Source organism: Schistocerca piceifrons, chromosome 2, assembly GCF_021461385.2.
Source record: "Schistocerca piceifrons isolate TAMUIC-IGC-003096 chromosome 2, iqSchPice1.1, whole genome shotgun sequence".
Classification (NCBI taxonomy): Eukaryota; Metazoa; Arthropoda; class Insecta; order Orthoptera; family Acrididae; genus Schistocerca; species Schistocerca piceifrons.
In genome coordinates, this window is record NC_060139.1 from 241,009,872 (window position 1) to 241,035,385 (window position 25,514).

At 41.1% G+C, this 25,514-nt stretch overlaps 1 protein-coding gene across 1 annotated transcript in view; it reads left to right on the forward strand.

Moving 5' to 3' along the window:
• Nucleotides 1-10,530: 10,530 nt before the first annotated feature.
• The window catches only part of LOC124775010 (probable multidrug resistance-associated protein lethal(2)03659), a 289,731-nt gene continuing 274,747 nt past the window's right edge, over nt 10,531-25,514 (forward strand). Inside the window, exon 1 of the mRNA XM_047249766.1 lies at nt 10,531-10,626. The gene's annotated coding sequence lies outside the window, so the exon portion shown is untranslated. The remainder of the gene's footprint in view (nt 10,627-25,514) is intronic.

Consider the following 25,514-nt stretch of genomic DNA (forward strand, 5'->3'; position numbering starts at 1 on the left):
TTGATACAACGTTGGTCAAAAGCTAAAATTTTGTCACAGTCCATAAAGACAGTCCTCATCATTCGTCACAGTAAAACTGCAGTGTTTTTCTCAAAGTCTGACTAGTAAAAGACAATGCACACAGACGTAGTGGATTTCCATGCAGTCTTGAAGAAGTAGTGTTGTCCTTCCAACGGAAAGACAGTGCTGACTCTCGACATGCAGACAGGTAATGGGCCACAACAGAGCAAACCCACAGCAGAGTCATTCGAAGTTTGGAAGAATATTGGTAGGTAGGTCATCACAGAGCAGACCCACTGGAGTCCTGGTAGAGATTGTGGTATTGGTGGGCCACCAGAGGTGCAGACCCACTGCAGTCCTTGTAGAAATAATGGCGTTGGTAGGTCATCATAGATGCAGACCCACTGTAGTCCTTGTAGAGATAATGGTATTGGTGGGCCACCAGAGGTGCAGACCCACTGTAGTCCTGGTAGAGACGGCCAGCAGCCATCCGTTGCGACTGTGCAGGTGCACAATCACCATCAAAGATTCTTGCAGAGAATATAGCAAGTCCATAAACCACCACTTGTGCACTCAGAAAGTTTTTCTTTTAATTGTCCTTAGAACCAACAATGCTGTTATCCAGTCCCTTGCTGAGTTATTAACACACGTGCAAACACTAACAGTCCCTACTTCTCATATATTGTCCACATACTATGACCAACAGAAACGTGTGCAGTGAAATGTAACTAACAAGTTAATAATGTCATGAACTGGTGACAATTACAATTTTATAACATAAGAATACAATTACAAAGGTACAAAATACATCATTAAAAACATAATAATACAGATAACATTTGTAGTACAGGCTTTACAAAAGAATAGAAATAAACATATAAATGAGTGTTACAAAAATAGTGACATAAGTACATACATAAAATAATGAGAATAGTTTTCGAAACATTAATTTCACACATGAACATTGAAACAGAACAGAATTGTAAACAACTTTACAAAGAAAATAACATATTATTAATGCAACTTATATTTGAGGATAACAGTATTCCTCCTCATAGTGAATATAGCTTAGTATTAGAAGAGAAAAAAATTCTATGAAACAGTACACAGAGACAGGAAGAAAACAAATACTCAAGGGTACACAAACACATAGTGGGATAACACCAATAGGAAAGGACAGGGTTCGTTTTCAGTGTAACATTTGGTACTGCAGTCCAACCCAAAACTTCATATATCTTTCCTCTTATTTCATCCTTTGTTTCCACCAAAAAAAATTCTATCTAAGCATGCTTTCTGTATTTATATGTTCACACATTTCTTACCTCAACATTTATTTCCAAGAAAATCCTACCTAAACCTGTTTTCTCAATGCATTTCTTCCAATTCATCGCAACTCATTCTCTTAGAGGCTACCCCCTCTTAAGCTAACTTAAATCTACTGAGCTCAGATGCTAAACTAAGGGACGAGGCAATGCAGCATCACATAACAATTAATATAAACAGCAATTACCAAAAAATTGGAAAATTGCAAAGCAAGCTACCGTAAATCTAAATTAACAGATAAAATGCAAAATTACAACTAATATGAGCCAATGTGCAGCAACATGAAAAATCAAGTCATTGGCTTAGCAGAGTAACACAAATTAAAGTTCAGTAGCACTATGCCTGGCAAACAGCAGCTTATATCTAAACATGACATAGCTTGAGAAGAAAAAATATTACAGTAAAAACAACAATGCAGATAAGGGAAATGTATATTCACATCTTAATGTCTATGTAATTAAAGTGGTGCACCACAAGAAGTTATTCTACCAAAAAGTTACCAATTACTTGAAAAGAAAGTTATGAATGCAGTTACTAGTTCCTTCTTATTGTTCTTTCCTTTCCAAGTGCTCCTTTTTTAAAGAATGTGGATCATAAAATAATTATTTAATAGATCTGTTGACAGAAAGTGTTCACATTAGCAAATGCATTTCATTTTATAAAAGCAATGCTGCAACACAGCTGGAAACCAGATATCAAGTGAAATAAGCAATTACGCAAACCAAAGCATAAAAACATCATTCAATAGTCATGTGGCATTTCGTAAGTCAGTAGCTCTCAACTCTCATAGAAAGACACTTGTCATTATCAGGTTTGCAGATGTACGAATATTTCCCATCAATTCATAAGCATTTCAGCAATTAGCACAAAGTGCGAGTAATCATATGTTTTCAAGTAACGAGGGTGTCGCATTAGCGATGAAAGGCACACCCTAATGGCTTGTTCTCCAGGTGTTTTCCTGTGCTCTGAAAGGCACGCGCTAATGGCTTTTTCTCCAGGCGTCTGACACAGCTGGGTGCCCACGACGCATTATGTGTAGGTGGTCCGTTAACTTTCTTACGGAAATATTTACGACAGCCGTTTCCGCTACAGAGACAGTCGCATATAAAGATATTTCGCAGGTCAAGAATTTGCGTTACAAATCTGTAGAAACAAAATGCTATTGATATAACAGTGTCCAAAAAAAATTTTCGTCTGCATTGTAATACATTCACGAATATACACACACATTTCATAACTCTTAAAGTACGTTTCTTGGTTTCCAACATCCTTTTCATAAATCAGAGTCCCTAAACACTACTCATTATTCATATACATATTCGTCGACACTTCTTCAATATTTCATCATGAGAAATACGTAGCATAATAAACATTCCTCAACAACATAATACACATCGTCGTCGTAATAATAACATCATAACACCTCAGTCAAATCTCAAAATCGTCGTAACTTCCTCCAATAATTTCCAAGCCTAAAAAAATTCTCTGCTCATGGCAAAAGTGTCAGCTGCCTCAAACGTACTTTAAAAATCATGAATCCATACCAAATACATCATTCAAAGCTCTCATAGTATCACAATGATTCCGAAAAAATATGAACAGTTTACAAAGTACAGACAAAATACAGTTTCATAAGTGTGAAGTTATCCAACTGTGTAATTGCGTAAACATGTGTCACTGATGTAGTAAAATAAATGTTTGTCTCTCTCAGTTAAATAATCAGATAGCTGTGTAATTTGTGTGTTAGAGAAATATGGTACCGATGTGTAAAGTTGTATAAGCAAATACCATATTAGCTAGGGCTCCTTGTGCTTGCCAAACACATGGTACACAAAGTCAGCGTGTACCCCCCTGAGGATAAATGTAATTATACCCTCAGGTGTTACAAATTACAGCAATGGAATGAAATGTATCACGGAAAACTTTCTTTGTAATTAAAAAATCTTTGAAAATAAGTGTTTTAAGTATAAGATTAATCACTCAAATGCGTGTCCTGTAGCGCTAAATGCGCGTCTTGCGTAAGATAATTCTGTGGAACTGTCGTAGTTATCGTCCTCTGTAAGCAAAGTTCTGCTAAAGTCAATGTACTTACCTCATGATACACAAAAGTGAAATGCTTTACGTATAGATATCTTAGTTATTACGCTTATTGCCGTGATGAGGAAAGTACTGTACAGTAATGTATTGTTATGCCACGAAAAAGGCTGTCTCATTGTTGCTATACCACAAAAGTTACTACTAAAACATGTTTTTCTTCCTAGAAGAATTCAGAAAACTGTGCAGATATAAAACAGATACACTGCAAAAGCAACATTGTAAATTGTCACTCATTAGTAGCGTCGTGATAAAAATCGTGTAGCTGTCACATAAACTAACCTCTGTGTCATCTGGTATCTCTGAGAAAGTACTTTAAATCCGGAATGTATTTTCAAGTAAACCAAAATGTTGCATTAAAATCTCATTAGCAGTACTGGTAAATGTTCTAATCGTACAACTAACAAGCAAGAATGTACACACACAATTACACTGTGTCGTCTGTTCGCAATAACAATGCATTCGTAATTTCTGTTTAAATAATTTCTCTTGGTTCTTGGCTGGATATTGAACTTCAAACATTGTTGCATGGTAACAGTTTCTAAAGCATACTAGTAACGTGAAGTGAAACGTTTTATGGCAAAGACAAAGTTAAAAGGCAGATTATCTGTCAATAAATGGTTTTACATGAGAAATGTGGTGTAAACCTTTACTCTTCCTAGTACGCAGAGTTTCAACTTCAAAGTAATTATCATGTTGTATACATCGGTAAAGAATGCTAAAATTTTTCTCCAGGCTAGCGTCTTATGTTATTTTTCTCGGAGCCAGCGGGCGCACGCGGCTGCCTGCTGTGCGAGTCATTGTCTGTCTCTTTGTTGGCGCGCGCCGTTATTGGGATTAGGAGACCTAACTTCTACAAATTCACCGTGACGAGAGGGCCCTGCTCTGTTTGAATCCCGCCAGTTCTGATGCAATTCAGGTCTGTCGTTACGATCATATCGTCTGTCGTCATGTCGGTAGATTCCATAGTTTCTTTCTTGTCGGTCACATGGTGGAGAATTTCTCCCTGAATCGTAACTGCGCGCTGGTCCGTTGCGTCTAAAGTTATTCTGTCTCCCTTGATAGTATTTATTTTGGTTCCCATATTGTCTGTTTCTCTTATTGTCTCTGTGATAGTCATTACCACGGAGAGGTGATCTTTCCCTGTAGTTATTACTACTCTGCCAACGGTTGTCATACGGGTGGTGTCTGTTTTGGTCACGATTTGTGTTGTGAGAATAGCCTTGTCGTGTAAAGTTATTACTTCTTTCATCGCGGAATTGCGACGGATGTGACCTGTAATTGCTGTGTTCCTGGTTTCGCGTTCGGCGATTGTCAGTGTCAATTTCTAATTCTTGTAAGAGTCCCTGAAATGCTTCAATGTCGTCTTTGCAACGTCCTGCCAAAATAATATGTCGTAAATGTTCAGGCAGTTTGATTAAGCAAATGCGGATGAGTTCTGAGGGGCTGTATGGGTTTGAAAGATACTGATTCTTATGCAACATGTCTTCAAAATATTTCATAAGACTGGAAAATTCAGATTGTTCGAAACGTTTCATCATTATGATGCTATGTTTTACACGGTCTTGTGTGGCTTGAGACCAATATGCTGAGAGGAAGGCATGGTAAAACTCTCCTTCACTGTGGCAATCGTGAATTACCGATCGCATTCTTACAGCTGGTTCATTCTCCAAGTAGCCACACATAAATTCTAATCTGTGTTCTAACGATCAGTTGGGAGGAAAACAATGAGAGAATTGATGGAGCCATGCTTGTGGATGAATGTCGTTGCCAGAATTCTTAAATGTTTTGAATTTACGTGTAGTAATGAACAGCTTATAGTCAAAATCGTCATGTCGGCGAGTCGCATATCGGTCATTGTTAGGTCGTGTCGGCCGTTCCATCTCAAAATTCGGTGCACATTGCCTATTTCTTTCATAATTTCCGAAATGCCCTGTGTTATTATTTTGCGGCTTTTCCGTGTTTCTAAGTCCCTCTTCCCGTGTTGGAGCGCGAGTGTCCTCTGAAATACGTAATTCTTGTATTACCTGTGTCAGCTGATCTTGTACTTCCCGGATTTCTCTTTGGTGTTGTGTATTAATTTGATTCTGATTTTGTTTGAATTTTCTTATTTGTTCATACTCTTCTGTGTCAGTGAAGGCTACGGGTCTTGTGTCATTCAGATCATCATCTACCTTTGTAGATAAGTTAGTGATCTGATCCGAAAGTTCGGCTACTTTCTCCGATAGTGTACTTATTTCTTCAGTGTGTTTTTCTGAACCAAGTTTCAGAGTATCTACTGTGTCCTTAAAGTTTTCCTGAGTTTTTGCAAGTTGCGTAACCGAATCGGTAGATGCAACTGAGTCAAATTTAGCTTGCAAGGTCTCATGATTTTCATGAACAATAATTTGCAGTTCTTTTATGGCTGCTTCGTGATTCTGTAATGCATTTTCATGCCGCGAAAAAATAGGTTGAAAATGCTCACAAATTTGTGTTTTTACGTCATTACAGACTTTTTGACATTTAGATTCAATGTTATGTAACTCAGTAGTTAAATCTTCACGTGTTTGTTCAAGAGTTTGCTCCAATGAGTCTAACTTTTTAAGATTTTGTTCCACTGTGTCTAACTTTTGAAGCTTTTGCTGTGTTTGTCTCTGATTTTGTTCCACTGTGTCTAACTGTTGCTGTGTTTGTCTCTGATTTTGTTCCATTTGTTGCATTAATTGCAATAATAATGTATTAGTGTCTGGAATCTGTTTCTCTACGCTGTTCGGCAGTGCATTTGCACCGGCAACATTCACATTTTGACAAGCAGAAAATGTGTCTTGACTTATTTGAGAAAACGGTGAGGATCCAAAACCTGAATCTACAGTATTTGCGAGATTGTTTCCTGTCATTTCGGATTCCTGAGGCGAGCTGTTGCCGACCGATCGATCGATAATGCTTCCCTGTTCTCTACATGTTTCAATGTCTACACCATTATTTGACGCCCGCTCCATTTCCCTATGCACAGTTACCAAATTACTACTTTGAATATTTGTTAATTCATTACATGGTGGCGTTAACACACTGCTTTCGTCTTCACTGTCATTTCTCAGTTTACTTTGGAGCCTAGTATTACGTTTTTCACACGCCATTATTGTCAGAGTATTTCACACGATAACAAAGAAAAGCACAATTTGAAGATCAAAAATAAGAGAACACATTAACATAGCACTGAAAATAATATCTAGTTAATTACCAGCGCCGCTGCGAAATACTTGGTGCAAATCTACATGCATGCCACAACTGTTTTACAGTACAACAATGAAAGACTGCAACTACAAAGGAGATTCTCTCTACAATTACGCGCTAGCAATAAACAAAAGCTACACTAAATACACAAACTACAAGAAAAAAATCAGAAGATTCCAGTGAGGTATCCTAGGCTAAGGGTCGCCATATGAAACGTCCCCTTTGAACAATTCTTACACGACTGTGCTTAACCTGACACACAATATTTTTAGCGCAACGGAATCTGACTTTCAGAATTCTCTACAAAAGAATGGCCCTGACTAACATTAAACTATACCTTTCACAAATCACTTACCTCACAAAAATCTTCGCTGCTCAAGCTACTGCAATACAGCAAGCGCCACTACTGCCAGCTAAATAAAAGATTCAAACTACTGAAGGCACTAACTACTGATAGGAATAATTAGCAAATGAAAGATATTAATAGAGAACAAACAATGTATTTACCTTAATATCATCACAAGTCATAATATATATATATCAGTTCATGACAAATTGCAAACCTCCGCCATCTCTCTCCCCACATCCACCACTGCTGGCGGCTCACCTCCAACTGCGCAACGCTACGCGCTGTTCACAGCCAGCTGCCGCTGCCCAACACTACAATGGCAGACAACAATGCAAACTAGCCACAGACTGCACACAGCACAGCCAGTGATTTTCATATTGAGCGCTACGTAACGTTGCCAATAAGAAAACATAAACAGCCTACTTACATAGAGAAAACATAAACAGCCTACTTACACGGTCACAACGCCCATATAGTACTAGGGACAGAAAGTTGGCTGAAACCAGACGTAAACAGTAATGAAATTCTAAACTCAGGTTGGAATGTATACCGTAGAGACAGGCTGGACAGTGAAGGGGGAGGCGTGTTTATAGCGATAAAAAGTGCGATAGTATCGAAGGAAATTGGCGGAGATCCGAAATGTGAAATATTTGGGTGAAGGTCACGGTTAAAGCAGGTTCAAACATGGTAATGGGATGGCTCTATAGGCCCCCCAGGTCAGCAGCTGTTGTGGCAGAGCACCTGAAGTAAAATTTGGAAAATATTTCGAGTAGATTTCCAGACCATGTTATAGTTCTGGGTGGAGATTTTAATTTGCCTGATAGGGTCTGGGAGACTCAAACGTTTATAACGGGTGGCAGGGACAAAGAATCCAGTGAAACTTTTTTAAGTGCATTATCTGAAAACTACCTTGAGCAGTTAAAATAGAACCGACTCGTGGCGATAATATATTAGACCTTCTGGTGACAAACAGACCCGAACTATTCGAAACAGTTAACGCAGAACAGGGAATCGGCGATCATAAAGCGGTTACTGCATCGATGATTTCAGCCGTGAATAGAAATATAAAAAAAGGTAGGAAGATTTTTCTGTTTAGCGAAAAAAAGCAGATTTCAGAGTACTTGACGGCTCAACACAAAAGTTTTGACTCAAGTATAGACAGTGTTGAGGATCAGTGGACAAAGTTCAAAACCATCGTACAATATGCATTAGATGAGTATGTGCCAAGCAAGATCGTAAGAGATGGAAAAGAGCCACCGTGGTACAACAACCGAGTTAGAAAACTGCTGCGGAAGCAAAGGGAACTTCACAGCAAACATAAACATAGCCAAAGCGTTGCAGACAAACAAAAATTACGCGAAGCGAAATGTAGTGTGAGGAGGGCTATGCGAGAGGCGACCAATGAATTCGAAAGTAAAGTTGGCAGAAAATCCTAAGAAATTTTGGTCTTATGTCAAAGCAGTAGGTGGATCATAACAAAATTCCAGACACTCTGTGACAAAAATGGTACTGAAATAGAGGATGACAGACTAAAGGCCAAAATACTAAATGTCTTTTTCCAAAGCTGTTTCGCAGAGGAAGACTGCACTGTAGTTGCTTCTCTAGATTGCCGCATAGATGACAAAATGGTAGATATCGAAGTAGATGACAGAGGGATAGAAAAACAATTAAAATCGATCAAAAGAGGAAAGGCCGCTGGACCTGATGGGATACCAGTTCGATTTTACACAGAGTACGCGAAGGAACTTGCCCCCCTTCTTGCAGCGGTGTACAGGAGGTCTCTAGAAGAGCGTAGCGTTCCAAGGGATTGGAAAAGGGCACAAGTCATCCCCGTTTTCAAGAAGGGACGTCGAACAGATGTGCAGAACTATAGACCTATATCTCTAACGTTGAACAGTTGTAGAATTTTGGAACACGTATTATGTTCGAGTATAATGACTTTTCTGGAGACTAGAAATCTACTCCGTAGGAATCAGCATGGGTTTCGAAAAAGACGATCGTGTGAAACCCAGCTCGCGCTATTCGTCCACGAGACTCAGAGGGCCATAGACACGGGTTCCCAGGTTGATACCATGTTTCTTGACTTCCGCAAGGCGTTCCATAGTTTCCCACAGTCGTTTAATGAACAAAGTAAGTGCATATGGACTGTCAGACCAATTGTGTGTTTGGATTGAAGAGTTCCTGGATAACAGAACGCAGCATGTCATTCTTAATCGAGAGAAGTCTTCCGAAGTAAGAGTGATTTCAGGTGTGCCGCAGAGGAGAGTCGTAGGACCGTTGCTATTCACAATATACATAAATGACCTTGCGGATAACATCGGAAGTTCACTGAGGCTTTTTGCGGATGATGCTGTAGTATATCGAGAGGTTGTAACAATGGAAAATTGTACTGAAATGCAGGAGGATCTGCAACGAATTGAGGCATGGTGCAGGGAATGGCAACTGAATCTCAATGTAGACAAGTGTAATGTGTTGCGAATACACAGAAAGAAAGATCCTTTATCATTTAGCTACAATATAGCAGGTCAGCAAATGGAAGCAGTTAATTCCATAAATTATCAGGGAGTAGGCATTAGGAGTGATTTAAAATGGAATGACCATATAAAATTAATCGTCGGTAAAGCAGATGCCAGACTGAGATTCATTGGAAGAATCCTAAGGAAATGCAGTCCGAAACCAAAGGAGGCAGGTTACATTACACTTGTTCACCCACTGCTTGAATACTGTTCACCGGCGTGGGATCCGTATCATATAGTTTTGATAGAAGAGATAGAGAAGATCCAACGGAGAGCAGCGCGCTTCGTTACAGGATCATTTAGTAATCGCGAAAGCGTTACGGATATGATAGATAAACTCCAGTGGAAGACTCTGCAGGAGAGAAGCTCAGTAGCTCGGTACGGGCTTTTGTTGAAGTTTCGACAACATACCTTCATCGAGGAGTCAAGTAGTATATTGCTCCCTCCTACGTATATCTCGCGAAGAGACCATGAGGATAAAATCAGAGAGATTAGAGCCCACACAGAGGTATACCGACAATCTTTCTTACCACGAACAATAAGAGACTGGAATAGAAGAGAGAACCGATAGAGGTACTCAAAGTACCCTCCGCCACACACCGTCCGGTGGCTAGCGGAGTATGGATGTAGATGTAGAAGAGGGTAAGGGGCGAGGCAATGAACCGATTTCGGTTGTTGTGCCGAACTAAGTATGGCTACTTCTGGGAAACTGTTGATCTACTTCTCATCCCAAGGCCAGCGGAAAACATCTGCGGCGGTCTTTGTGATACTGCGAAGCGAGAGACAGAGGTCTTTTAAAGGACTTGTGTCACCACGCGAGAGACGGGGCTTCCCCGACAGAACGGTGCTGAGTTCCTGGGATTCGCGAAACGCTGTGCATACAATGGACGCCGACGACGCCGGGCGTCTGTCGGTTGCTCTTGGCAGCGGAGTGCGCGCGCATGCGCCGCTCGGCGACGTTGCCCCATCTTGCGCAATGAGACAGCTGTGGGCAGAGCGCGCGCGGCCGGTTCTGCTACAGGGTTGTGCAGTGCTCAGCTGACCGGCGGCTGTGGTGGGACCGTGCACGGCTTACGGCGTTGGGGCAGGTTGCAGCAGCTCTTGGCACGCCGCCCGCGGCGTGATTAACTGGTCAGTCCACGCGGCGCCTCGCGCTCACAAAGAACAGCTGCTGACCTACGGCTGTGGCCACTGCTCCTAAGCGTCAGTGTGTTGTAGCTGCACGTAAATCAGCGGTAGACTTTTAAATGCGAATGTTTACATCTGTCATGGCTAGAACTGTTGAAAATTGCGCTGCTGGAGATCCAAAATCGCACCTATTTTCATCTGTCATGCAATGAACTTCCAAATATGAATTATTGTAGTCACATAACTGCAATGACCTGCATGTGCTTAGATCTCTAAATGCTTATAAACGAGGCAACTGGAGGTATAAAGTGGGGCAGTTTGTGCCAAAGAAGTAATTCACTTATCACTTGAGTTTTCACACACGTCTGAATACTCTGTTGTGCTACGAAACGCATTATTATGCAAGCAATGTGGTCACAATTTACGTAAATTCCAGCTGAATAGGTGAATTAGCATCCCGTTGTTGCACAGGTGTTAAATTATGTTTATTTTTATATTAGCGTCTCAGATTAGCCCTTAAACCAGGAGCATAATTGCTCATTGAGTTAGAATTAGTCGTATCGTGTAACAGACAAAAGCTCATCTGCCCCGTCACTTGAGATATTACTGACTTACTAATTAGTCTAAATGATAAGTGAGACAAACTGTTGCTCGTGTTAGTTACTTAACGATCCACTTAAGCATTTCGTTGCACATCTGTTTTTGGACAAATCATCTTAACCATTCTGACAAGGACAGTGAAGCGAGTGTGGATGGAACACGTAATTCAATAATACCAGGGCCTGATGACAACAGAAAGTTAACTCCTGAGCTATGTTTATCTGCAGAAAATCACAAGGAGTAGAAAAAAATCCGCAGTTTGTTAGATCAAGTTTACATGAAGTTCATTGGTTGTTCGTATTATGTTCAGAAAATTTACTGTCATAAAGTTCAAAGACGTATACTCAGATTACTGATAGATAATAGGCGAAAAATTCGGGAATTGCTTTGTCCCAGTATTGCTGTAGTAGTAATGGAATATGTCAACAAACACTAAAATGCGGCAAGGAAAATAAAAATATAGTGTTATTGACTTTACCAGTATTGTCACATACTAGAAATTTTTGCCGCTTCAGCACTAAACATTTGAAGCATTAATGTTGTAGCTGTACCATGATTTTCTTATAAAATGAACTAGGAACTGAATCTACTAACGAGACTTCTTAACGTCAGGTATAAATGTTCGCCCATAGTTTATTAATCTGTGTGGGGGTCAATACTACCAAAGGAATGAATTGGTAGTTAGAGCTGTGTGATTTGCCGCGAGTCTTGGCACAAGAAAGTCCCGTAAATGTTACGATCCATTGGAGGATATTGCTAAAACTTTTTGCGTGTAGTTCCAGAAACATTTTTTTCAAAAGCGTGTCAGTAATGCTAGAGGGCGTAAACTGGCTGAAAATACGATAAATATGTGAATGCACTCTTTCGGCATGGTAGTAAGAGATCATAAGTTCTTAGTCAAGTGTTCAACATATAATCATAAGCAACGTTTCATGCGTAGTGTCTACTTGTGAACTATTCTTCGAATTTGCAAGGTACTTTTTCATTTTATAAACTGCAGAAAAACTGTTTTCAGGTAAGAACTGTTAGGACTTGAAGTAGTCAATCTGTCGACACCACCAGAACACAAACTGTCGGCATGGGAGGAAGCTGTATGGAAGACGTCAAAATCAGCCTGTTCGCTGGGAAGACTTTTTGGCAAATGTACACTCACCTGCTCCATAAGGAGCACTAAAGCGTTCCATGGAAACGTTGGCGATTTTCAGAGGGGCAGCTGAAAAGATCGATAAGGGCACTGCTGGAAACACGCACCAAAGATCAATGATACCTTTCGTGTACAGCGTCGAAATATTTTCTTATTTTCGCCCAATTACGAACACAAATGGATGCAGAATTCATCTTAGAGGGCGGGTAGGGAAAAGCGGCATGGAGAGTGGGCGAGGGAGGGTAATGGGGCACATAAAAATCTCCCGCCCCACTCCCAGCCAACATTTTACTAAAATAATAATTTTTGAATACATTGTCAATAAAATTCTTCTGGGTTTGAGGCCGCATTGTCAACTATAAAATTCCGACGTTTCGGCGAGTGTTGTAAGGCACCTTCCTCAGGGTGTATTGCAACACATCGTGAGGAAGGCGACTTGCAAAAGACGCCGAAACGTGCGAATTTTATAGTTGACAATGCGGCCTCAAACCCAGGAGAATTTTGATTGTGACAACGGCTGCGGAAGCATACGTTTACATTTGAATACATTGTTGAAAAAAAGCATTGGTCAGGTAATTGGAAATCAGAGTTGATCACAAATTTTTATTAAAAATTAAAAATCGCATCTCACTGGCAACCGGTTTAGATTATATCATCAGACCATGCCTCAGTATGTGGTGAGCAGATATGACTGTGGCACTGACCGGTGTCGGAAGACGCCTCCAGCCATTACTCAAGTTGTCTTCAGACATTTCTCATTGCACCGTCTTCGTCCGCTCACCACCTGTTTCGACATGTTCTGCTGCTGATCTAGATATGATCGAAACCGGTTAGCACTGACATGAGATTTTTAATTTTAACAAAAATTTGCGATCTAGATTATTACTTCAAATGTTGCTTACATTTATGCTCCACATTTTTCTTCTAAGCTTCGGAGAATACAGCGTTGCGAAAACTCTCGAAAATGGAAATTCTTAAAGGTTTCAGGCTTACTTTAACACAAGATACTCGTTATCGTGCAGGTTGGCCCACGTGCATTGGTTTGCGGTGTGGCTGCTATAGAAAATATTCCAGATACCCACTCAGGCTGTAACACTGTTTGGTGCCAACTGCAAATAGCGACTTTACAGCATGGAGTACGGTCCACGGGAAGTTGAATCAGGCAGTACAAAAGGGGATAGAGCCCCCACGAAGCCGATATTCTCAAAAGTAGGCGGAAAAGACATGTAAATTTCCCCACTTACATCCAGTAACGGGCAGACCAGTGTTCAGTCTTAATGCAAGTGAACCTGTGATAATGGTGTTAAATCTTACACCGTATAAATTGAGTGTCGAAATTGTGAAAGTTGGATGCTATTATAGTTCTTATCCCAATGTCCCACTGGCTAGAATTGTGTACATTCATTTTTGCTGGGTCTCAGTTGCAACAGTGTTTTCCTCAGTGGAAAACTTGTGTAAAACTTTGAATATTCAATCTGTTCGTCACACAAAGGTGCTGCCATCTGTTGTGCAAAATCTTAAAAATACCTGTTGAATGTAACAGTGCACAGCAGCTTGTGAGCATTAGATTAGGCCTACATGGAAGTATTTGGTTTAATTCCACTGAATAACAATGTTAATTTTTACATGGTAATTTCTGATCAATTAATTACAATAGCAAGCGTTTAAAAATTTTAGTTAATAAAAGCGCCATATTTAAATATATTTGCACAACAGGTTCATATTTCTATAACCTTGCTTGTAAAATCATCAGATTCGAAGGTAATCCCAAAAGTAAGGTCTCCTATTTTTTATAATTACATAGACCTGCTTATTTCTACACTGGTTTACATCAGTTTACAGCTTTTACATTTAGCTATTTTTCGACATAATCACCATTTCTGTCGAGGCAATTTTGTAGACGCTGTGGTAGTTTCTGTACGCCCATGTCATACCAGCTCGCCGCCATGCTGTTTAGAAAGTTATGTACCTCTTCTTTCACCTCGTCGTCGGAGCTGAATCGCTGGAACCACAATTAACGCTGACAGGCACTGAGAGACTGAAAAAACTCGAACGGACAATTCAGAATCGGAGAAGAGGAATGTTGAGCAAGGACGTACACATCCTCCATGACAACGCTCGCCCACACATCGCTCGGCAAACCGTTGCTCTCCTGCAACAGTTTCAGTGGAACATAATCACCCACCCACCCTCCCACCCTGTAGTCCTGGCTCCAGTGACTCACCAGTTCCCTAGGTTAAAAGAACATTTGGCCGGAAAGCGATTCAGCTCAGACGATGAGGTGAAAGAAGAGGTTCATAACTTTCTGAACAGCATGACGGCGAGTTGGTATGACATGGGCATACAAAAACTGCCACAGCGTCTACAAAAATGCATAGATGAAAAATAGCTAAATGTTCAAGCTGTAAACTGATGTAAACAATTGTAGAAATAAACAGGTCTATGTACTTATAAAAAAAATAGGAGACCTTACTTTTGGGATTACCCTCGTAGCATGACAGAAGAAAAATTTTTCCTCCATAAAACACTTTCGTCTGAAAGTATTACATAAATTGTACGAAACAGGTCCTTTCCAAATGTTTGAACATCTACTTCTACATGATTACTCTGCAATTTGCAGTTAAGTGTTCTGCAGAGGGTTCATCGAACCACCTTCGAGCTGCTAGTCTACCGTTTCGCTCTGTAACAGCGCGCGGGATAAAACGAACATTTGAAGCTTACCGTGCGAGCTCTCGTTTCATTATGATGACTGTCCCATGTTAAGGTGGGCGCCAATAGAATATTTCCATACCTTGAGGAGAAAGATGGTGATCGAAATTTCATGGGAGCTCCTGTCGAGAGGAAAAACGCTTTAGTGTTGATCATTGCCACCCCAATTTGTGCACCATATCAATGGCCCACTCTCCTCCATTTCACGATAATACAAAACGAGCTACCCCTGTTTGAACTTTTTCGATGTCCTCCGTTAATCGTGGTTGATGCAGGACGCACAACACGGCAGTATTCCAGAAGAGGGTGGACAAGCGTAGTGTAAGCAATCTCTTTAGCAGACCTGTTGCATTTTCTAAGTTTCGGCCAACAAATCGCAGTCTTTGCTTTACTTGCCCCACAAAATTATCTGTGTGAGCGTTCCAATTCAAATTATTCGTAATTGTAATCCCTAAGTATTTAGTTAAATTTACAGCCTTCGGATTTGTGCGCTTTATCGTGTAACCGAAATTTGGCGGACTTTTGTATCCATGTGGACATCACACTTTCCATAATTTAGAGTCAATTGCCAATTTTAGATTTTCATATGATTAATACCTGAATGGCAGTCTACTAAGCACTGAGGTAAGCAAACAGTGTCAGTGTTACGAAACTCTATTTTAAAATCGTAGGCTTCTACGTGGCTCATTACGTGAGGGTGGCGGTAAGTTAAATTTTAGGCAGGAGGGGTGGGGGCACAGTATTTGACCTGCCAGAACCGAACCTTAGACCCGGCACCTGGTTTAAAGTCTATGTAAAATTGCTGCTTTGCCTTAAAACGTTATGCGAAACTAAAACGAAATTAATCCACTGAGGACTATGAGTGTCAAAGCTACGCCAAAACATTAAACCAAAGGAAGGAAGGATGTTTGAAGAATTTCCCGCATCCTCAGTGCTAAAATCCATTCCTACCTATTTCGCCCTCTTAAAGTGAAAAGTCATAGTTTCTGTAGAGAGCAAAAAATTGCTCCCATGGAGAACATTTACAGAACGAATACGAAAATGTATAACACGTTGATTGGCGGAATAAAAGAGGAAACTTGGAAGAACATTTCAGATGCCTGAAGTATATCCGCCTCTCGATGCTGCTCTTAAGATATGAAGATATGAACGCCCCCAGGATTGCGCAATTAGCCAAAGGTGAATTCAATAGAATAAACAATCTTGAGTGGAGGAGATCAGGGTTATACCAGTCATCCTCAATCACATACCGTGGCTTACGAAGTGTAAGTAAAGATTTAAACTGTCATACTAATTTGCCACGCTTTGTATAATGTTGTCGTGCACGTAGGAGGCGCTTGTCCTGCCCTGGTGGTACTGAACCATTTGACACATTCAGCTAGTTACTTCTCCTAGACTTCGTAGAAACACTCAAAAATGAGTGGGATACAATGCTTGAATTTCTAAAGGTTGCATAGGTAAATGATGACTAACTGTAAACCTCAGCTGCCGACAGGTGTTGTTGATATACCTTGATGTGGACAGCTGAAAATGTGTGCCACGACCGGGACTCGAACCCGGGATCTCCTGCTTACATGGCAGACGCTCTATCCATCTAAGCCACCGAGGACACAGATGAATAGCTCGACTGCAGGGACTTACCCCTTGCACGGGAGTGAGTGGGCAAATGTCTATAAGGTACAATACATACGTAGAATTGTGGACAGTTGGGAATGTCTTGCGGGAAGCGTGCAAGGGATAAGTCCCTGCAGTCGAGCTATTCATCTGTGTCCTCGGTGGCTCAGATGGATAGAGCGTCTGCCATGTAAGCAGGAGATCCCGGGTTCGAGTCCTGGTCGGGGCACACATTTTCAGCTGTCCACATAGAGGTATATCAACAACGCCTGTCGGCAGCTGAGGTTTACAGTTAGTCATTTATTCCAAGGAAAAGTTGCACGGTCATCAACAGTAACTATTCTTTCGAGAACAAGTTACTGTCTTCGTATATATGCATAGGTAAATTGCAGGGGGGCGAATGATTCTCGAACTTGTACAGAAACCATACTTCAGTTAAGAGAGCGTGACATGAGGGATGCGTTAGTAAGTTGAAATGGGAGTGAAACAGGGTTGTTCAGTGTGTTTGGTGATGTTTTGCTCCTATTTATAATGAGAACGAAGCTAGCACTGAACTCTACAGTCCTGACCCGCGTTCTTATTCATGACGAATCATACTCCCATTACGATTTCTGCAGCCATTGGGTTTATATCATATTGATCTCAGCATAAATCATTCTCTTCGTTCCATTTCGCTTCACACCTATTTCCAGATTGGGGCCTTGTATTCTCTTTCCAGATTAACTTCCCCACCACGTATCACGCTCTGACTCGAATTGGACCCTTTCGTTGGTTAATCAGTCTCCTTTTCATGGTCACCTGAAACTTGTCAGTCGCTGACAGGTCCTAATAGAGGCTATTCCAGAATCTGTCTCCAGTGACCCGATCATCATGAGTTTCTCAGTTGGAAGCCATATTTCCGGTGGGTACACGTCGTCTGGTTAATGCAGTCATTATGGTGCCGTTGTTCAGTGCTGGTTTTTACGCCTTTTGGGGTTAGTTGCTCATCCCAAGGACAAGAGCCGGCCGATGTGGCCGAGCGGTTTTAGGCGCTTCAGTCTGGAACCGCGCGACCGCTTCGGTCGCAGGTTAGAATCCTGCCTCGGGCATGGATGTGTGTGATGTCCTTACGTTAGTTAGGTTTAAGTAGTTCTAAGTCTAGGGGACTGATGACCTCAGATGTTAAGTCCCATAGTGCTCAGAGCCATTTGAACCAAGCCCAAGGACAAGAAGGTATACTCAGCTTCTGTCCACTCTTCCGCCTTCTTTAGCGAGGCCGTTGCCAGAATGATGGGGACTCCTTACACCGAAAATCTTCGGCCGTCACCGCAGACTACTTTTGTCCGAAATCTAAGCAGTGGTTGGGAGTGAGCGGGGACCACAGGACGATTCGATTAGTAGTCTTAAATAATAGAACCCAATATGTTGCCTTCCTTGTTCATCGGAGACAAGGCTATCGTCAGGAGTGCCTCAGAAAAGTGTGATCGGACTGCTGCTGTTCTCCTTACACATAAATGATTTGGTGGACAGGGTGAGCTGATGATACTGTGGTGTACGGTAAGGTGTCAAAGTTGAGTGACTATAGGAAGGTACAAGACGACATAGACCAAAATTTCTAGTTGGTGTGATGAATGGCAGCCAGCTCTAAATGTGAAAAACGTTAGTTAATGTGGGTGGATAGGAAGAACAAACGTGTAATCTTCGGATACAATATTGCCTGGCAAAGTGAAGTCGTTTAAATATCTGTGCGTAATGTTGCATGGATGACATCGGAAGTTCACTGAGGCTTTTTGCGGATGATGCTGTGGTACATCGAGAGGTTGTAACAATGGAAAATTGTACTGAAATGCAGGAGGATCTGCAGCGAATTGACGCATGGGGCAGGGAATGGCAATTGATCCTCAATGTAGACAAGTGTAATGTGCTGCGAATACATAGATAGTTCCCTTATCATTTAGCTACAAAATAGGTCAGCAACTGGAAGCAGTTAATTCCATAAATTATCTGGGAGTACGCATTAGGAGTGATTTAAAATGGAATGATCATATAAAGTTGATCGTCGGTAAAGCAGATGCCAGACACATTCATTGGAAGAACCCTAGGAAATGCAATCCGAAAACAAAGGAAGTAGGTTACAGTACACTTGTTCGCCCACTGCTTGAATACTGCTCAGCAGTGTGGGATCCGTTCCAGATAGGGTTGATAGAAGAGATAGAGAAGATCCAACGGAGAGCAGCGCGCTTCATTACGGGATCATTTAGTAATCGCGAAAGCGTTACGGAGATGATAAACTCCAGTGGAAGACTCTGCAGGAGAGACGCTCAGTAGCTCGGCAGCTTTTGTTGAAGTTTCGAGAACATACCTTCACCGAGGAGTCAAGCAGTATATTGCTCCCTCCTACGTATATCTCGCGAAGATACCATGAGGATAAAATCAGAGATTAGAGCCCACACAGAGGCATACCGACAATCCTCCTTTCCACGAACAATAAGAGACTGGAATAGAATGGAGAACCGATAGATGTACTCAAGGTACCATCCGCCACACACCGTCAGGTGGCTTGCGGAGTATGGATGTAGATAGATGTACATATGAAATGGAACGAACATGCGAGAACTGTGGTAGAAAAGCCAATGGTAGATTTCAGTTTATTGGGAAAATTTTAGGAAAATTTGGGTTACATGCAAAGGAGATAGCATATAGGACGCTGGTGCGACCTATTTCTGAGTGTTTGTGTTCCGAACAAAGTCCGATTGAAGGAAGACATCGAAGCAATTCAGAGGCGGCCTGATAGATTTGTCACCTGTACCTCTGTCTGAACAACACAAAAGTGTTACGGAGATGCTTCGGGAACTCAAGTGGGAATCCCTGGAGGGAAGGCGACGTTCTTATCGAGGAACACTATTGAGGAAGTTTAGAGAACTGGCATTTGAAGCTGACTGCAGAACGATTCTACTGCCGCCAACATACATTACGTGTAAAGACAGCGAAGATGCGAGAAATTAGGGCTCATACGGAAGCATATAGATAGCTGTTTTCCCCTCGCTCTGTTTACGAGTGGAACAGGGGAGAGAATGAATAGTAGTGGTAACAGGGCACCTTCCGCTACACACCCTGCGGTGGCTTGCGGAGTATCTATGTAGATACAAAGATATTATCCCTAGTGTTGTTAGTGATGTTAAAAAGCAACTAGATCGCCAAACTCAACAATTCCAAAGCACCCGGCAAGTTGCTGACAAATTCTATGCGTAGTTAAGTTTTAGTTTCACTGTTGCCCATAAATGGCTGCAGGTAGCTTAAACATAAAATTGTTCCCAGCGGTCGATGAATCAGGTCGCGTCAAACTAGAAAGTGCAGTGTAAATGATTCACAGAAGTGCCCTATTACTTCACACATTTTCATGTATAGCAGAAGTAGAATGGATCCCGTGATCAAACAAAATTATTGCCTGGAAGAATAAGAAATTCGTGGTCAAAAACAAAATGACGTCATAAATGTCGAGCATCCGAAGTGCGCTCTTTCCACGCACGAGGATGTCATGGTCAGATGTAATGTAGCTAGACTATTCGAAAGGCTATTCACAGTTCCATACTGAAGCATAATCTCATTTTCGTGAGAGATCTGTCGCTAAGGTTGTCACCAGTTGCAAACGTTGGGCACCCTTATACTGGACGAAAGAAATCTTCTTGCTATTAATATTTTTGCTATTCTTACAAAGTGTATTGTTAAGTGTTGCTTACTGGAATACTGGTGCCTCTATTCTTCGACGAGGCATGGGAAGCACTTGAAGCATGTATTTCGGGATTTGTGTGCACGATACTGCGTGTTTTCTAGTGTTAGAACATTCTTGTAGCCTGAGACTTGGGATTTGACATGCAGTCCGTCCACAGTAGACGGAACTTTGTCTCGACCTAGCTACCAGCGACCTTGCGCAGTTACACACGATAGGTTATCGCCATAACGTTACATTCGACGTTGACGCTGCGTGCCGCAAAAATCTCTCCCGAGACGCCATGTGTTCGCTTCAGTTTGTACCCGCCGCTACTGTCAAGTAACGCGATGGACGAGAGATTATCGATCCAAGCATTGCACATGCGTGTAAAGCTTTGCACCCGGTGAATATCACCTTCTCTGGTATCTGTCGTAACTAGCTCTGCGTTACTTCCTATCGTGAGTTTTCTCCAGCCACAAAACTATTAAATCAGTTAGTACTTAGTGGTAGCAGTCTAGTGAGACATAAATGCAGACAAGAATTCGGCTCGAGAGTCACTCAGCCTGCTGCGAACTGAAACGCCTCAGGAAAACTTCAGAAAGAACGGAAAAGTTAAAAAGAAAAGTCACGACTAACAATATATCTGCCTTTGTTGTGCAACTGAATTTGATATGTCTATGCTATAAGCATTTCTCGTTTCATTGGCAGTAGTGCCATCGCAAGAGATTTTCCACAATCGTCTGCTTTTGAAATGACGCCAGTTTATCGCCGATAAAATCGATGCCTCTATAGCGCTACTTAGTTTTTCAAAACGTAATCTGTAGCTTTTTCGCGAAATAGGAGCAGAAAAGTTGCCAACTGCTTGATCGCAGCCATTTCATTGACACCATCGCAGAACTAAAAATCAAACTAAAAGGAAACACATTACTGAAAAGAAATTTATTTAAATGATACCTGATTTAGTACTTTACATTAGGCTGCGTTTTTGTTTACAAACTAGTTCAACTGAAGAGGCATACTCTTTTTCATTCAAGTGTGTTAGTGTGAATGAAATTTGTCTTTCAAATGTCAGTGGTTTGTGGAAAAGAAAGCCTGATTTTTCCGACGGCAAGACAGCCATATAAGTTTGAACTTCCTGTTTTGGTTTACCCAGAGCCAATAAAGACTCGTTGAGACACGGGAAGGAACTATATTGGAAATCTTTTGCATAGAGAGGCCACCCACGGTTGAAAGATTCGTCATTGTGGGAGACGAACTACTGTATTCGTGCGAAGAACACAGTTCAAGCAGTAGTTGGTCATTCGTGCACGGCTCACGGCCAGACTCAAACCTCAGTATGTCGTAAACCATCCTTCTAATCCGTCTTGCAAACTATTGTTTCGTTTTAGTTATTTGAAAATCGGAGGTTGCACTTCCGTCAGGCCTCCGTTTACTTCTATTGTCAGAATGCACATTTTCCGGTTATTACTGTGTTTCGTATTGGTGGTTTTTTATTTTATGCGTTTGACCTGGCAAGCGTAGAGACGTGGGACTCTTACATCTATCCAATCTGTCAACATTGCAATTTGTAGAGCACATGAGCGATATATATGGTTATTAATCATATAGTATGAATATGTGGAATTTGTCATGTAACACCAGCAGAAAAATGGTGCTATTGGAGCGCAAAAAATGCGAATATGTTCCTGTTCATTTAAGACTGAAAAGTGGGATACCAGCTGCGTCATTCTATCTTCTTCAGCAGCATCTTCCAAATTTTTCTCAAATTTGGTATGCGATCATATTCACGCTTTAACATGCAGATCACCCCAAACTCCCACAGCCTCCACTAACTGTTCCTTTCACCCACTACTCCATAGCTATACGTAGCTCACACCCATCCACACCGTTGTCCTTTCTCTCTTTCAGCCCAGTTCATTGTTATTATCTCTTTCTGTCACAGCCACAGTCCCTTTATTTCCCACTATTAGTGTCCTTTCACTCTAATGGTCTCTCTCTCTCTATATATAATCTCCATTGTCATCGTCATATATTCTTTCCCATTATCACTGGCTCTCACCCTCTCTCTTTATTCCCTCTTCCCCTGACATTGTGTCCTTCATTCTTTTTCTACCAGTGTTATGCCACTGTCAATTTTGTTCCAGTGGCACTCTTTCCCTCTTTCTCATACACAGCCATTCTCCTTCGCTCTTCCTATAACAGAACTGGTATCTACTATCTTCCAGTACTAGTTACTTTTGTCTCTGCTATTGCCACTGTCTTGTCTCAGCATGAAAAAGTGGGACTATGTACGCAAGACAAAAATTTTTGGGAAAAGTTTTAAAGGTGTTGAAGTTAGACTGAGGCAGCTTGTGCCCCACTGTTCAGTGTTCTGAATAAACAGGTACATACTTGCAGTTTTCGTGCTGCGATAGAAACGTTTCTCCGCTTGTTGGCTTGCTTTCCCTGCTGCAGCAAGACATCTCTTATAAAAAGAAATATTTACTATCCAAAAATTTTGTTATGTGAAACTGAAATATCGCAAAACTAATTTCGAACATCAGTTCGTATTTTACGTGCAAAAAAATTTGAGTTTGCTTCAGTACTAAAATAAGAGGTTCCCAGATAACGGAGACAATACAGCATATTTCTCTGTGCTACCTCACTCTATAAACGAAGTTTTTGCCTCACCTGATTTTACGTGCGTGTTTTGCGTCTACTAGTAGGGTAACTTTGAGTCTCTGTATCCCGGAAACGAATAAAGATATGAAGAAACTGTCTGATGGGCATCTTAGGAGTACATCATAAAAATTATAGCCATTTGCTGTGCATAGCCGTCTCGGAATCCACGCCTGGGTTTTGGGAGTCTATCGACAACAGATGAATAGTTTTGAAAACGAGGAGATAGTTTTGTAGATAAATGTGTGGAGAACATACCGTTAAAATATGAGCAATTTACTGCGGTTATTTGTCACTTAGAGTTCGTCTTATACCGGATTTTACTCTTAGAAGTGGGGTAACTTTGAACTTCTGTATCTTAGAAATTTGTAGGTATATCAAGAAAATTTTCAAGGACGTTAGAGGTCGGGATCGTAGGAATACACAGGAAAAAATTTTAGCAGCTTGATGTGCATAGCCGTCTTTGAATCCTCGACTGGGGTTTGGTGCGCTGATGATAGCGAAAATATAGTAAAAATGGCCCTTTCTTGGCGTTTTCCGAGGAAACGCCCGTGAACTAATGGTGCCGCCGTAAGTCCCATAAACTCTACGGTAGACTGCATAAAATGCAAAAAGAACAATCAATTTGTTTGCCTAAGCAGTAGGAAGTGTGTAATATTCATACTTTGACCCTTTGCTGTATGATAGTGACACTAAGGCGATACTTCTGCTGAGTATTCAAATGCTCCTTAGCCCGAGAGCTATCAGAAATACTTGACACTGTATCACCAGTAGAACCCGAGGTATGAGCACTGTAAAGTCCTGTTTTTGCGCAGGTACGCATGCTGTCGTACGCGTACCTAATTATTATCATTATTTAGTAATGAATGTGGCTGAAATTGATGATTTGATGTTATGAAAGGTACAGCGAAAGATACTGGATCTACCCGATCTGGTATTGAAGTTACGGAATGATTGGTATTTGTTATGCGAGAAGAGCTGCTGAGGACTCCAATAAGGAACCGTTGAAGTAAACAGAGCACACGAAAATAACGTCGCGGCCTATCCGGTCCCATCCAACCTAAGTATGAGGATAACTGATGGGCTGAAACAACCGAATATCGCACATTCGAGTCGTACGCAGGCGTTCATAGCTACGTCGGATCGTCTGGAGTAACCACTGCTTGTGCCGTGTTGAATTACGTCACAATAGAAAAGATGAGGTTGGACTAAGGAATGGACTAGTTTGAGGCGGAAATATTTTTCTAAAGCTTTTTGGATTGCATGTAGGCAGGAGACACTTTCTGTATACTGCAAAAGTTTTTCTATTTATTCATCCAAGAGTGTGGTAACACTTTTCAGCTTGCAAAACATTTATTGAACAAACACTACCAAAGTTTATTTACTTCTGTCTCTAAGGGGAGCATAAATAAAAATTTGTGGTGCAATATTTGTTGTAGAATGTGGACTAAGTCAAAGAACCATTATAGTATTCACCTTAACTGCTGAATAATATTAAAGTATTAATTACTGTGTATCTTCGCTAAGTGGATAATTGCTGGAGTAATTGTTGGCGTTTCTGAGTAACGTTGCGTAATCCAATCTTAAAACGGAAAAAGTCAACGGCAACTGTTAGCACATCAGAGTTGCCGGCGCAACCCGCAATTGTTTTGTGGGTTTGCTACACAGATAGGTGTTGTAGGTATTCTAATGTTGACATAATTTCGTCTTCTTTCACACTCTCATTGTTGTAGCTGAGCAAATACTGAAAAGCCGCAACTGCCGATAAGGTAGCACTTTCCGGAATAGCGTTGCAATTTCTTTCTTGAGTCACATAAGCAAACACGGCATAAGATTGACTCGTTTCGACTAATGTGTTCACATACTTCATTGTGCAAGATAGTGCACATACTTCTTGCAAAATCCCTTGTACTGCTGTACTACAGAGATCTTCTTTGAGTACATTTTTCACGAAGATCTAAAAACTGTATCAGATAATGTACTGTTCTGTTGCAACATCTCAGATAAGTAATTTAACACGTAACTGTTAGGACGTTTTCGTTGCACTACTGGTATGGCTGACTCATCAGAACACAGGTTTTTTATTTCAGAATTATGTGAAAGAAATGAAAACAAATTCTCACAGTCAACCTAAACATTTCACCTTTTCTTCTACAATAAGTCTTCGAGTCATCGTTGCAGCAGAGCTCACTTACTACTTTGTCAAAGACTGACATGCTCTTTCATCCAATTGAGGATTACGTTCTGTCATTTCGTTAAGAGATGCCATTTCAATCCGGGATAGCAGAAAATAAAAAAACCCTCATACTGGCTATGATGGGGTCAGACCCGTTACCCTACTCCTTTGTCGAACAGCTGAGAGCACATTGAAAGATAGTGAAACTGGCAGCGCTAATTTGTTAGGAACACTGAAACTAAACTGAAGCAAAATTCCGCACCACACTCGTTACGATCGAACAGTGATATCAGGTTATC